The sequence below is a fragment of the Gracilinanus agilis genome, chromosome 3 (genome assembly GCF_016433145.1).
Source record: "Gracilinanus agilis isolate LMUSP501 chromosome 3, AgileGrace, whole genome shotgun sequence".
Classification (NCBI taxonomy): Eukaryota; Metazoa; Chordata; class Mammalia; order Didelphimorphia; family Didelphidae; genus Gracilinanus; species Gracilinanus agilis.
In genome coordinates, this window is record NC_058132.1 from 129,538,273 (window position 1) to 129,550,760 (window position 12,488).

At 35.0% G+C, this 12,488-nt stretch overlaps 1 protein-coding gene across 1 annotated transcript in view; it reads right to left on the reverse strand.

Annotated features, from left to right (window-relative positions):
• CCNA1 (cyclin A1) overlaps window positions 1-12,488 on the reverse strand; it is a 181,336-nt gene that overhangs the window by 163,296 nt on the left and 5,552 nt on the right. The gene's annotated exons all lie outside the window — the stretch shown is intronic.

The following is a 12,488-nucleotide window of genomic DNA, read 5'->3' on the forward strand; positions in this document are numbered from 1 at the left end:
AAATATTGGGTTTTAATGAAATTGTTATTGAATGTTATCAAATCATGTACCTTACTTTGTGAAAACTGAAAACATATGTTCAAATGCAAAATATGTATAAAAGCTATTTGTTAAAAATTGATCATGCCTATTTGCAATAATATATGATTTGTATTATGAACAAAAGGTTTAAAGTAAACTGACTATCACAATAAGTTAAGGGACTAACCAGCCCCTGTCTTAACCCTCTCTAATCAAGAAAACAGTAATGAAAACTTAATTCCAAGCAAAGTTGCTCACTCTTTTTCTATATTACTAGAAAGAATTACTAGATAATTTATTCATTGAGAAATTGTTGAAAAAGAAAATTTGTTTATCATATTTTGTAACATTATGGTTTTTCATTGAGTATGTAAATCTTGGAAACTTTACAAATGCTATTGTAATAATTACTGTTTAAGGTAAAAGTCATTGGATTTGCAACTGATATTACTCATTTATGGATGATTGAATTGGATATTCACCATTCAAAAGAAAGATATCACTCATAAATAATCTCTGACTTTTACCTGAAGTCAAACAGTGTTATACTCCCTTCCCTCCTTTTGCCATATTCAAAGCAAAGTGATATAAAAGTTGAAGTCCCAGAAATTTGAATATGTAAAGTAAGGCAATATGTTCCACTGTTTACTTATGAAACTGGTACCCATCCCAAGTGTTGTTTCAGTGAAAGTTAGTTTGAACCTCTTGTAAATTAATTTATTTGTATAAATTTGTATAACTTCTGACCAATTACAAATACAAAGAAACAAATAATACCTCAGAATTATAATATGGGGATTGAGGTTTTATTCATACAGGAAATGGATCTGAGTTTTGGGTAAAAGACATTTCACTAAATCTAAACTATATATATATATATATATATATATATATATATAATTTTGAATTTAAAAGTTTTTTACTTAAAAAACATTGTATTTTTCCCTGAATTTTTAATTTTTTATTGCTTTTCTCTTTAATTTTTTATAGAATAATTTTTTCCCTTTTTCTCATTTTTTAATACTTAAAGTACATAAAATCAATGTTGATCCTTTTGATTTTACAATAATATAAGTTTAATATTAAAGCATACCCACAAAGCCTTGGTCTGTGGAAACCTGCCATGAATTGGTAAATATCGTGGGACTATAATTAATGATTCTGTCTGATTCCAGGAGAAGGCAACAAAAGAGCCACAAGATCAAGGAGACCACCCAGTCCAATGGGATTGGTAAGAAACTGCACAGTTCCTAGCATCACAAGGTCAAAAAAGACCATACCAATTCAAGAAGGATTGACAAAACTTTCTCATGCCAATATCGAAGGACTTAAACTTAGTGATTGGGGTTCAGGGTTGCAGTTTTTCTGACATATGTTAGAGACTGGACTTCCTTGAACTTCATCCTAGGTTAAGTACCAAAGATTGGCCATTATCCTGGCTCAAGTGCAGGCAAATCAGACCAGTGAAAGACACATCCCTTTCTCACACACACACAAAAAAATGGGTCCTTTCTTTCTCTTACAAGTGTGGTAACTTTCTATAGTCCTGGCTCCTAATTGGGTAATTGCACCACTGCTAAAATCACTTTACTTGGGCCTTGATTCAAGGACCTGCTATAAGTTTAATTTTCCCTACATTTTTGTCCATAAGACTTTGATATTTTGCATTTCATTCACAAGATATTTTCTTCTCTCTTTTATTTGAATTTTTTAAATTTTTAAAATTTCTTTTACCAATTGATTCACACAACCCCGAAACTCAGCCATGTATCCTTAACTGATCTGGATGTTAGCCTTAACCCTCTTCAGGGGAGAATGTATGTTTTATAATCTATAATGTAAAGTTGAAATTCTTTTGAGAGTAATTTCAGGATAAGAAATTTGCCACCTCCCTAGAATCCAGACGACGAACCTGTTTGGAAGAAGACACCATGAAGATGCCTGCAGAAACCTTCAATGCATTAAGAAGATCCAAAATGAACTTTGGGGTGCAGTTGATTGAACTATGGGGAATTGAATGCATCTGTTTTGAATGTACACTCTTGTGCCAAAGGGGACTGCCCCCTAATTGGCTTTTTGTCAATGCATCTAGCTATCATTTGATCATTGCTTTTGTCCTCTTCTTTTTATCCCCAAATTTGTGTAACTTATAAGTTAGTTATGTTTACAAGAGCCCTAAGGAAGACCACCTTTCCTTGGATCTCATAAGAGAGATTCACACACCCCAACATGTGAATGCCCTATTTTATTCCTTATGGTTATGTTTTGCTTTCCATTTCTCATTAAATCACTCAGTTCTACAATAAGACAAATTCAAATTGAACTAAAATCTCTTAAATTTAAAACAAAAGAAAAAGACATTAAGAGCAATAGAGAGACACGTGGTCCTTTATCATAATCTATAAATCTGAGAATCCTTTTGTAGTTTCTAAACTCTCTATAACTGATAGTTGTGACCACTCTCTAACTTCTTTCAAAAAAAAAAAAAGTAGGAATTATGTTGAGAGCCATTGGAGAAATAGGATCAAATTTAGGGCCTGTTATCTGGATTCCCTACGTGACCAATCCAGGCTGAGGCAGTCTTTGTGTTTGGTTCTGGTCACCTAAGCCCTGAAAGGCTCTGGTACCAGCAGGTAGGTTAATCCAAAAACAACTTGATCCCTCCAAAAGGCTATTAGGAGTCATTTAGAGAAACAGAGTCTGTAATAGATATTTTATCTGGATCCCATTACAAAATCATCGACAAGTAAAACTGTGTGTATGATTTTTCTGCACTGCATGTCAGGACGCAGACAAAATGGGTTATCTAAGGTAAAAATCTGAGGCTCGGCTCCTCTTTTGACTCAATTTTAGATCCTCACCTTTCTTAATATTCTTATTGGAAAGCTTTGAGTCTTTAGCAGACCAGCATCTACTGAGTTAATGATTCCTCTCCTTGATAATTAAGAAGCCTGAACCCTAACAAACATTACTTAGATAAGACTGCATACTTAGATAAAACTGGAGCCTTTAGTCTGGACTTTATTTGACCAGGTACAAACCTATAATCCAGAGCATCTCCATGAAATATTTCTGCTCCCAGAATTATCCCCTACTAAATTGGTGGTTGGAATTTGGCCATTGTCTTTGTACTTATACCTTTGCTCTTTAGACTTTAATGGGTTGTGTATGATTTGTTACCCCTTCACAGGTATGACTCTTTCTTTGTGTTCTTTTTTTGAAACCAGTATAAAATAAAGTCCAAATCCCATTGCATTAGAGCAGCATGGGCTAACCACTAGTCTGCTTGTTCTCATTTTCCTTTTCCTGTCTTAACAATCCTATGCCACCAATGCCACTCAGGACCCCAAAACTATATAGGGATCTGGCTCTCTATAAAAGGGAGCATATTAGACCAGAATATAGAGAATGAATAGTTCATATTATAACTGTTAACCACTCCCTCAAAGGAGGTCAGGGACTAAGAGAAACAATAAACAGGAGTGGAATATAAATTATGGAATGGAAATCAACTTGTATGAACAATGCATTAGAAAAAGTTTATATTATTTATGTAATATTTAAAATAGATCAATACAAATATGAAGTTTAGATGGGAGGATTTAAGGTATGACTATAGGCTGCCTTTGCATTACCGGTTGAGGGACTATTCCAAAGAAAGTCAGAAATACCTGTAAATGGAAAGCTTCAATCTACTTTACCAGTGCCTTGACCATTGGAGACAAGATGATCAGCAGCTAAAAGTCTTTTTAGGAACAACTGTGTTACATAATTCAAGGACAGAGAAGTTCTGATGATAGCAAGGGAAGATGTACTGTTATTTTAAAAATGATGAAGGCTGATATTATGAGGAAAAATAATATTTTAATTAGGCCCATGTTGATAGAATAAAATCGGACCACATGCCTGGCTAAGATCTCTTCAAACTGCTCCCCAGTCCATTCCTTCCATTTCCTTTGGCCCCTTTGTAGGACAGAGAGCAAGCCTAAGCTCCACCCCTAATTTTAAGTCATGCTCTACATTGGTTCCCTTTGGTAATCACATCAGAAACTGGAAACCCATTGGATCACAGAAAATGTAGTCTCAAAGCCCCCCACATGTCCACAGGAAGTTTGTCATATATCTACATATCTTGAGGCTTAATACTTCTAAACAGAATCCCAGAAATTCTAAATAGCACAGTGGAAAATGTATTCTAGTCTACAGTGAGAAATCTGCACTAGGAGTAAGAAGTGTTGACGAACTAGATGTAGGTAATAGGAGAATTAGGCTACTTAGGAATGGAACAGACAGGTTTAGAGTCAGGGTTAAGCAAACCAGAACAGAGCAGAATGATCAGTTCTATAGACCATAAATGAAAGCAATAAATAGAAACTTCAAGCGACATCTTTTCAACTTAACATAAGGAAAAACTTCCTAGCAATTAAGATGTTTAGAAATAGAATGGAATACCTCAACAGACAGCAAATTCCCCGACTCTGGAGGTCTAAAAGCAGTAACTGAGTTACTGCTTGTCAACAATGTAAAGGCAAGTCTTGTTCAGGCACAGTTAGACAAAATGGTATCTGAGGACCTTTCCATTTTTGGAATCCAGTGAAATTCATAGTTAGGAGCTGATAGCTAAGAAATAGCTTTAAGGAAAATCTTTTACAAACATGTAAGATTTCAACTAGAAAGGACTTAAGGGAAGCCTTTATAGGCATAGGGGATGGCTTAAATAAAGGCAGAGAAGAAAGGAATGATGGGTTATGTTTGGGAGAAGGCAAGTAATCCAGTTTGGTTAGAATTTAGAGTGTATGAAAGGGAAGAGATACTTCCATGACTGCAAAAGTAAATCAGAAACATTTTAGAGTCTCGGATTTTAGTAGGCATCAAGAAGCCATTAAGAGGCTTTTAAGTAATAGCATTCTCTCTAATCAAAGCTTGTATGTTAAGATATGCTCAATCTGGAAACGGAAGTTGACTCTTTGAATGCAGGAGAAAGAAGAAAGGCAGGAGATAGGAAGATGAATTATGAGGAAAGAAGTAATAAGGGTCTGAAGTAGGGCAATGGGAATAGTTTAAAGTGGGAAGAGTGAACAGATAGCAAAACCAACAGGACTTAGCTAATGATTTGATGTGAGGAGAGTCAAGGAGAATGAAAGAGTGACAGGAGGGAGAAGCAGGGAAGTCAGGAATATCAAATTGTGAAGGAAAGATGACAAGCTTAATTTAAAGCATACTGAGTTTCTGGTATCCATAGAACATCTATAAACATAGATAAGGGAGTTATCAGAGTAGTGGTCATAACTGGAGTCATGGAAATGGATGAAATCTTCAGGTATTTCTCTTCAAGTATCTAAGATGAGAGAATCAAGGATAGAATCTTATCTGAGGCAGGGAAAAGGGGAAGAAGAAAAGCTGGAAAGGGAAACTAAAAATAAGCTAAGAATACAAAAGAATACAAAGTTTTAGAAAAGAAGAGAATGTGTCTAACTGTTAATGTTGCAGAAAGTTCTAGCAAAATGTTCTTTTTTACATGTAATAGGGGAAAAATAAAAAAACTTTCAAATGTCTTAAAATAAAAAATAAATGTCTAGAAGATGTTCTTTCCCCTTCCCTCCCTCCTTGGATCATATTAGATAACCATACCTGTTGGCCACATGAAAGCTCTGGGTCATGAATGATCTCTCTCTGTCTGAGAGGCCCCCTTATTGTTGATATTAAAGAGCTAAGAACTCGGGGGATTCGTTAAAACAAGACAGCTTCTGGCTGGCTGGTTCCCTCTTAAGTTCATCTCTTAAAGTCACAAGATATAATTCTAGTGTTGAGAAAGGAAGGGCAAGGTCTTTTCTCTGGCCACAGTGTTATGGCAATCCCATCCAAGAGGCAGCTGGTGCTAGGAGATATAGGCGAGTGAGCTTATAGTTGGACTAGTTGATTTTATCTTTCTTTTGTCTAGAAATCTATAGTATTCTTTCTTATTTCTTTTTTTAATTTTAATTTTGAATATTTTCCCCTAGTTACATATTTCATGTTCTTTCCCGTTCCCCCAAAACCCCCATCCCCCTCTTAGCTGATGCACAATTCCACTGGGTATTACATGTATCATTGATTAAGACCTAATTCCTTATTATTGATATTTGGACTAGAGTTATCATTTAATGTCTTCATCCTCAATAATATCCCCAATAGCCCATGTGTTCAAGCAGTTGTTTTTCTTCTGCATTTCTATTCCCATAGTTCTTCCTCTGCATATGGCTAGTTTCCTTTCTCATAAATCCAAATAGTATTATTTCTCAAGATGACAGACATAACAATATCCACCAGCATGACATAGCAGCAGTGATGGCCACCAAAATGGCAGTAGCTGACAGAAGTGAAAATGTTATCTTTATAGGAGAAAGGCTACCAGACAAGATTAGCTAGGTTGCTCCTTTACTGGGGAGTGGGGGTGGTACTAGGAGTTGATCAGAAAGTACAAGTGATTGAAAATGTTAAATGGCTAATTAATAGCCTTTCCAAATGCTCTATAGCATGACGAGGCTTAAATACCAGCCTTTCAGCAGATTGTAACTATGGTTATAAATTGTTACTAAATCTCCTTTAAATTGTTCTATTTGGGTGCACTATGATAATTATGGGTTTAGAGTTTCTTTAAAAAAATAAAGGACTTGGGCCATTTATGATACATTTTGTGCACTGAGTACTTTTTCAGAGGAAATTTCATTTGAAAGCTATGAATAAAATTCTGCTGGGAATGCCAATATTGAGATTGATACACCAATGAATTCAAAGGATAATTTGCCCTTAGAAACAAACCCTGGGGCAAATCACAATGACAAACCACAAGGGAACAAGTATCAGTGCACATTGTCAGTTCACTCTCCATCTCCACTAATAGAATAAGATCTTCTATGGTCTAAGAACTATTAAGTCCAAAAATAAGGACTAAGAAAAGGACTTGGTCATAGGTGACTTTCAAAAGCTCAATTTCCTCAAATGATGAAGATAGAAGATAACTTCACAGGGTAGAAAAGAGCAGAAGGGCAACTCCCTTTTAATAGGTTTTTGGAGAATACAGAGCAAAACGTAGAGAAGGGTAGGTAATATCATTGGTCCTAAGGGTTAGAATTTTAGGGAGCTCTGCCTTTGCAAAGGAAGGCTGATGAGAAAAAAAGTCTACATTCGGGAAGTCAGTTCTCAGCCCATTCAAGTGGGCCCTGGGAGGTAAGGTGGACATCATGGATTCAATAGGAAGGCTTGACTTTCTCATGATCTAATATGTCAAGGTTGGGACTTTGGAGATCCACAGCAATTCTACAGGACTCAAGATGATAAATGCTTCCAGACAGAGAGTTGTTGGGCTCATACAGAAAGAAGCATTTTTTTCTTTTCTGTATTTCCTTTGCTTTTTTTTTTTATTTTAAACCCTTAACTTCTGTGTATTAACTTATAGGTGGAAGAGTGGTAAGGGTAGGCAATGGGAGTCAAGTGACTTGCCCAGGGTCACACAGCTGGGAAGTGTCTGAGGTCGGATTTGAACCTAGGACCTCCCGTCTCTAGGCCTGGCTCTCAATCCACTGAGCTACTCAGCTGCCCCCCCTTTGCTTTTTTTTTTATAACGTGTCTTATGAAGAAATGTTTTGCAAAATTATATATACAATGAGTATCATATTTCTTGCCTTCTCAAATGGGAGGAGGAGATGGAAGGAAGAAGAGAATGTGAAAGTGAAAAAATAAAATAAAATTTTAAAAGAATTTTTAAAATTAAATGTGTGGTTGGGATTGGGCTGGGAACACAAAGAGAAGAGAGAAGGATCAGAACAGGTAACAATGAATAATAATACCTTGGGTAAAATTGTTGGTGCTGAAACAAATCAGAACCAGAACTAATACTAAATCCAAACCCCAAATTTAGTAACTACACAGGTCAAGAATCTCTGAAGGAACAAAAGAACAAAGCTGATATAGGAAGGAGGGTACAGGGTACCTCAGGATTGGACAAGGCGTATTGCTGGGACTTGAAGGATAGGAAAGGGAAATGTGGCATTCCTTGATTGGACTGAGCCTCATAACAGAAAAGGCTCTTCCACAGGTTAGCTATCTCTTCAACCCTCCCCCACCCCAATAGATAGGACTGTCTTTGCTGTTTTAGTGATAAGGAAAGTACCAGATGGAGTGGAGGCTGCAAAGCAAACAGGGCCAGGGACAAAATAGAGGAACTGCAAAGAAAATGGCTTTCTCAGCTACTCACAATAGCTAGCATTTATATAGCTCTTTTTTCGCAAAGCATTTTACAAATATTATTTTACTTTATCCTCTCAACACCTGAGAAAAGAAGTGGGTACAATTATCACTATTCCATATCACAAATGAGGAAACAATCTGAGTGAGGTAAGTGACTTGCTTAGGGTTACACAGCACTAACTGAGACAGAATTTGACTTCAGACCAGATTAAACGACAATATCCTAAAAGAATTGCCATTTATATTTTAAGCAATAGTCTGTCAACTAGAGGATAAATAAGATTTCTCAAACAAACTGAATATCTCATATATTAATAAAGCATTAGTAGAATATTTATGGTCCCTATTACTGTACTACAGTACAATAAGTTTTTGTTTCCTTTTTTATTTACAGTTTTATAAAAGCTAAGTTTGTAAACAAAATACAATTTCTAATACATTCAATCAGCAATGGTGAAATTATGAAATTAATATGTATAAAATATCACAATCATGTTTTACCAGATACTTGTATGACAAGCAGTTTGAAATAGAAATAAAGCATTTAGGTATAAAACTATTTGATCATAATTTTCATATTTACTCTGTAGTATTTATATCAGAAGATTTATGCTGAACCACTAAGAAAAGAAGGATTCTGAAAGGCAAAGACATGGAGGCGGTACTTTGTAGCCATCATGAAGTCATGGAGGTGGAAGATACCATCTCTCACATCAGATCAGCTAAAGTTACAAAAAAGGAAAATGACAAATGTTGGAGGGGATGTGAAAAAACAGGGACACTAATGCACTATTATTGTAGTTATTAATTTATCCAACCAGTTGGTAGAAAAGAAGTGGAAATTGACGGAATACCCATCAATAGAGAATGGCTAAACAAGTTATGGCATATGATTGTGATGGAATACTATTATGCTGTAAAAAATTACAATTTAGTATGAAACAAGAAGAAAAGCCATAAAGTTGTTCACTGCTGCTTTTAGGGAAAAGGAGGATTATAATTGATAAGGCTGCATCAATTTGGAATGTGAGGAGGCATAGAGATTTTTTGGAAAAAAAATAACTAGTAATCTATATCTGGATGAAAAAGCAAATAAATTAATGTGGGAATTTAGGATGCATAGTTAATATGCTGGTTGATGCACCTATGCTAGGGAAATTTTTCTTTATGTATTACTATATAGCATTATGAACTTGAATTCTGATCCCAACTTCTCTTCATAGTTGAGAACTTAAAGCTATATAGAAAGAGTTACAAGGGAATTGTTTTCATCTGCCCTTTATGTCTTAAACATTGATCTATTTTTAACTTATTTTGGTATATGATATGAGATGGTGGTCTATGCTTAGGCTCTGCCAAACTACTTCACAGTTTTCCTAGCAATTTTTATCAAATAGTGAGTTCCTGCCACAAAATCTTGGATCTTTGAATTTTTCAAACACTAGAATATAGTGGCCATTTTGTACTACATATTGCATGCCTGATCTATTCCATTGATCCACTACTGTATTTCTTAGCCAGAACCAAATTATTTTGATAATAACCATGTTGTAATACATTTTGAAATCTGATATTTATTGCTAAACCACCTTCCTCACATTTTTCCTTTGATATTTTTGATCATTCATTCTTCCAGATGAATTGCTATTATTTTTTCAAGCAATAAAAATATTTTTTTGGAGTTTGGTATGGTACTGAATAAGTAAATTAACTTAGAATTGTCATTTTTATTATAGTGTTTTTATCATATTGGCTCAGCCTACCCATGAGCAATTAATATTTTTCCAAAGTTTTAGATCTTTATTTGCATGAAAAAGTCTTTTGTAATTGTTTTCATATAATCTCTGGGTTTGTTTCATCAAGTAAACTTCCAAGTATTTTATATTGTCTGCAATTAAATTATATGGAATTTCTCTATCTCTTCCTGCTTATCTTGGATTCTGCTCTTCCTGCTTATTTTGACTCGTAAAACTGCATCAACACATTGTAGAATTATAGTTTCTAATCCATTCTGCTCTCCATTTCCATTTTGTGGGTGAATTCATATGTCTGACATAAAGTTATAATTATTAATTGTGCATTTCCCTCAATACTAGTTTCTTCTATTTGTCCTTCTCTTTCTTTTTATCCTGCCCCTCCTCTAAATCTGTTTTGTGACCACTGCCTTCCTTTATCTGCCTTCCCTTTTACAACCCTCCCACCCTGCTTTTTCTCCTTTCCCTTCTTCCCAATTTACTAAGATTGATTTCTGTATCCAATTGAATGTGTACATGTATTTTTCTCTCTTTGAACCAATTTAGATGAGAACTTCCGTTCAAGGGTTGCCTGCCCTCTCCACCATTTTCCCCTCCACCATAAAACTCTGTGCATGTATTTGTTGTGAAGTAATTTTCCTTATTCTTCCTCCCTTCCCCCCTTCTCCCAGTGCATTCCTCTCTCTCATTCCAACCATAATTTTTAGATCATCCCAACATAACTGGCTCATTCCTATGCCCTCTTTCTATGTAGACACCTTCTAACTATTCTAATAATGACAAAGTTCTTAAAGGTTGCATGAATCATCTAGGAATATAAGTATTTTAAACTTATTGAATCCCTTACGATTCTTTCATATTTGCCTTCTTATGATTCTCAAGTCAGATTTTTCTATTTATCTCCAGTCTTTTCATTAGGGATACTTAAAAATGGCCTATTTTATTAAATATCCATTTTCACCCTGAATGATTACACTCAATTTTGCTGGGTGGATTATTCCTGGTTGTAATCTTAGCTCTTTTGCCTTCCAGAATATAATAGCACAAGCTCTTCACTCCTTTAATATGTTAGCTTTTAAATCATGTGATCTTTATTAAGGCTCCAGGATATCTGAATGCTTTCTGGCTGATTGCAGTATTTTCTCTTAGACCTGGGAGCTCTGGAATTTGGCTACAAATATTCCTAGAAGTTTACATTTTGGGAACTTTAGGGAAGTTTTCCTTGATAATTTCTTGAAAGAAGATGTAAAGATTCTTTTTTTTATCATGGCTTTCAGGTAATCCAATAATTCTTAAATTATCTCTCCTTGGTCTATTTTCCAGGTTAGTTATTTTTTCCAAAGAGGTTTTTCACATTTTCTTTTTTTTAATCTTTTTGCATTATTTTGTTTTTTGATGGCTCATGTAGTCATTAGCTTCCACTTGCCCAGTGCTAATTTTTAAGAATTTCTTTGATTCAGTTAATTTTCTGCTTCATTTTGCCAATTATACTTTTAAAGGCTTTCTATAGTGAATTTTTCTGCCTCCTTTGCCAAGCTGTTGTTTTATAATTTTCTTTCTTTGCTCTCATTTATTTACACAATTTTCCTCTGATCCTCTTATTTAATTTTGAAAATCATTTTTAGTTATTCCTGGAATTCTCCACCCCCACCCCCCCCAAAAAAAACCCTTACCTTTTGTCTTAGTTAATTCTAAGACAGAAAAGTGTCAAGTGGCTTGCCCAGGGTTATACAGCTAGGGAGTATCTTGAGTTCAGATTTGAATTCAGGTCCTCCTAACTCCAGGACTGGTACTCTATTGACTATGAAGGCTACACTTCTTTCATGAATTCTTATTAAGCTTCTGACAAATTTACTTTTTTTCTAAGCTTTGCTTGTGAATGTTTTAACATTATTGCGTTCTTCTGTTTTTGTGTCTCAATTTTCCCTGTCACCATAATAGATTTTTATGATCAGATTTTTTTTGTTTTGTTCTTTCATTTTTCCAGCCCATTTCTTGACTTTGACCTTTAAAATAAAATTGACCTCTGACCCTGGTGTGAGAGGAGCAAGGAGAGACATTGTTCTAAGTTTCATACTTTGTCACCCTTTTAACACACTTTATCACATTGTAACATCAGTAATGACACTCCTATAGTTCTTTAAAATAGTAAAAAAGAAGAAAACATGATTTTAGAATCAGGAGAAAATACAAAAACGACTAACTCAATATGGCCCAACAATTATTTTTTCTTGGCCAAGTGTAAAAGTCTAGGTGGAATCTGACCATGCTAGTTATCATCCCAGGCAATTATTTGTTACTTCTCTTTTGATAATATGATAAAAACCCTCTCAAATAGGCCCCTTTAAGAGGCACTGGAGGAAGTACCAGCCTCTCTTTGGAGTTTACCTCTCCCTGTAGCATGAAAGTCCAAGCCCTTTTGCTCTCAATTTTATTTTTGCTTGAATGAATACCTTTTAAAGGAAAACTCTGAACATTAAAAAA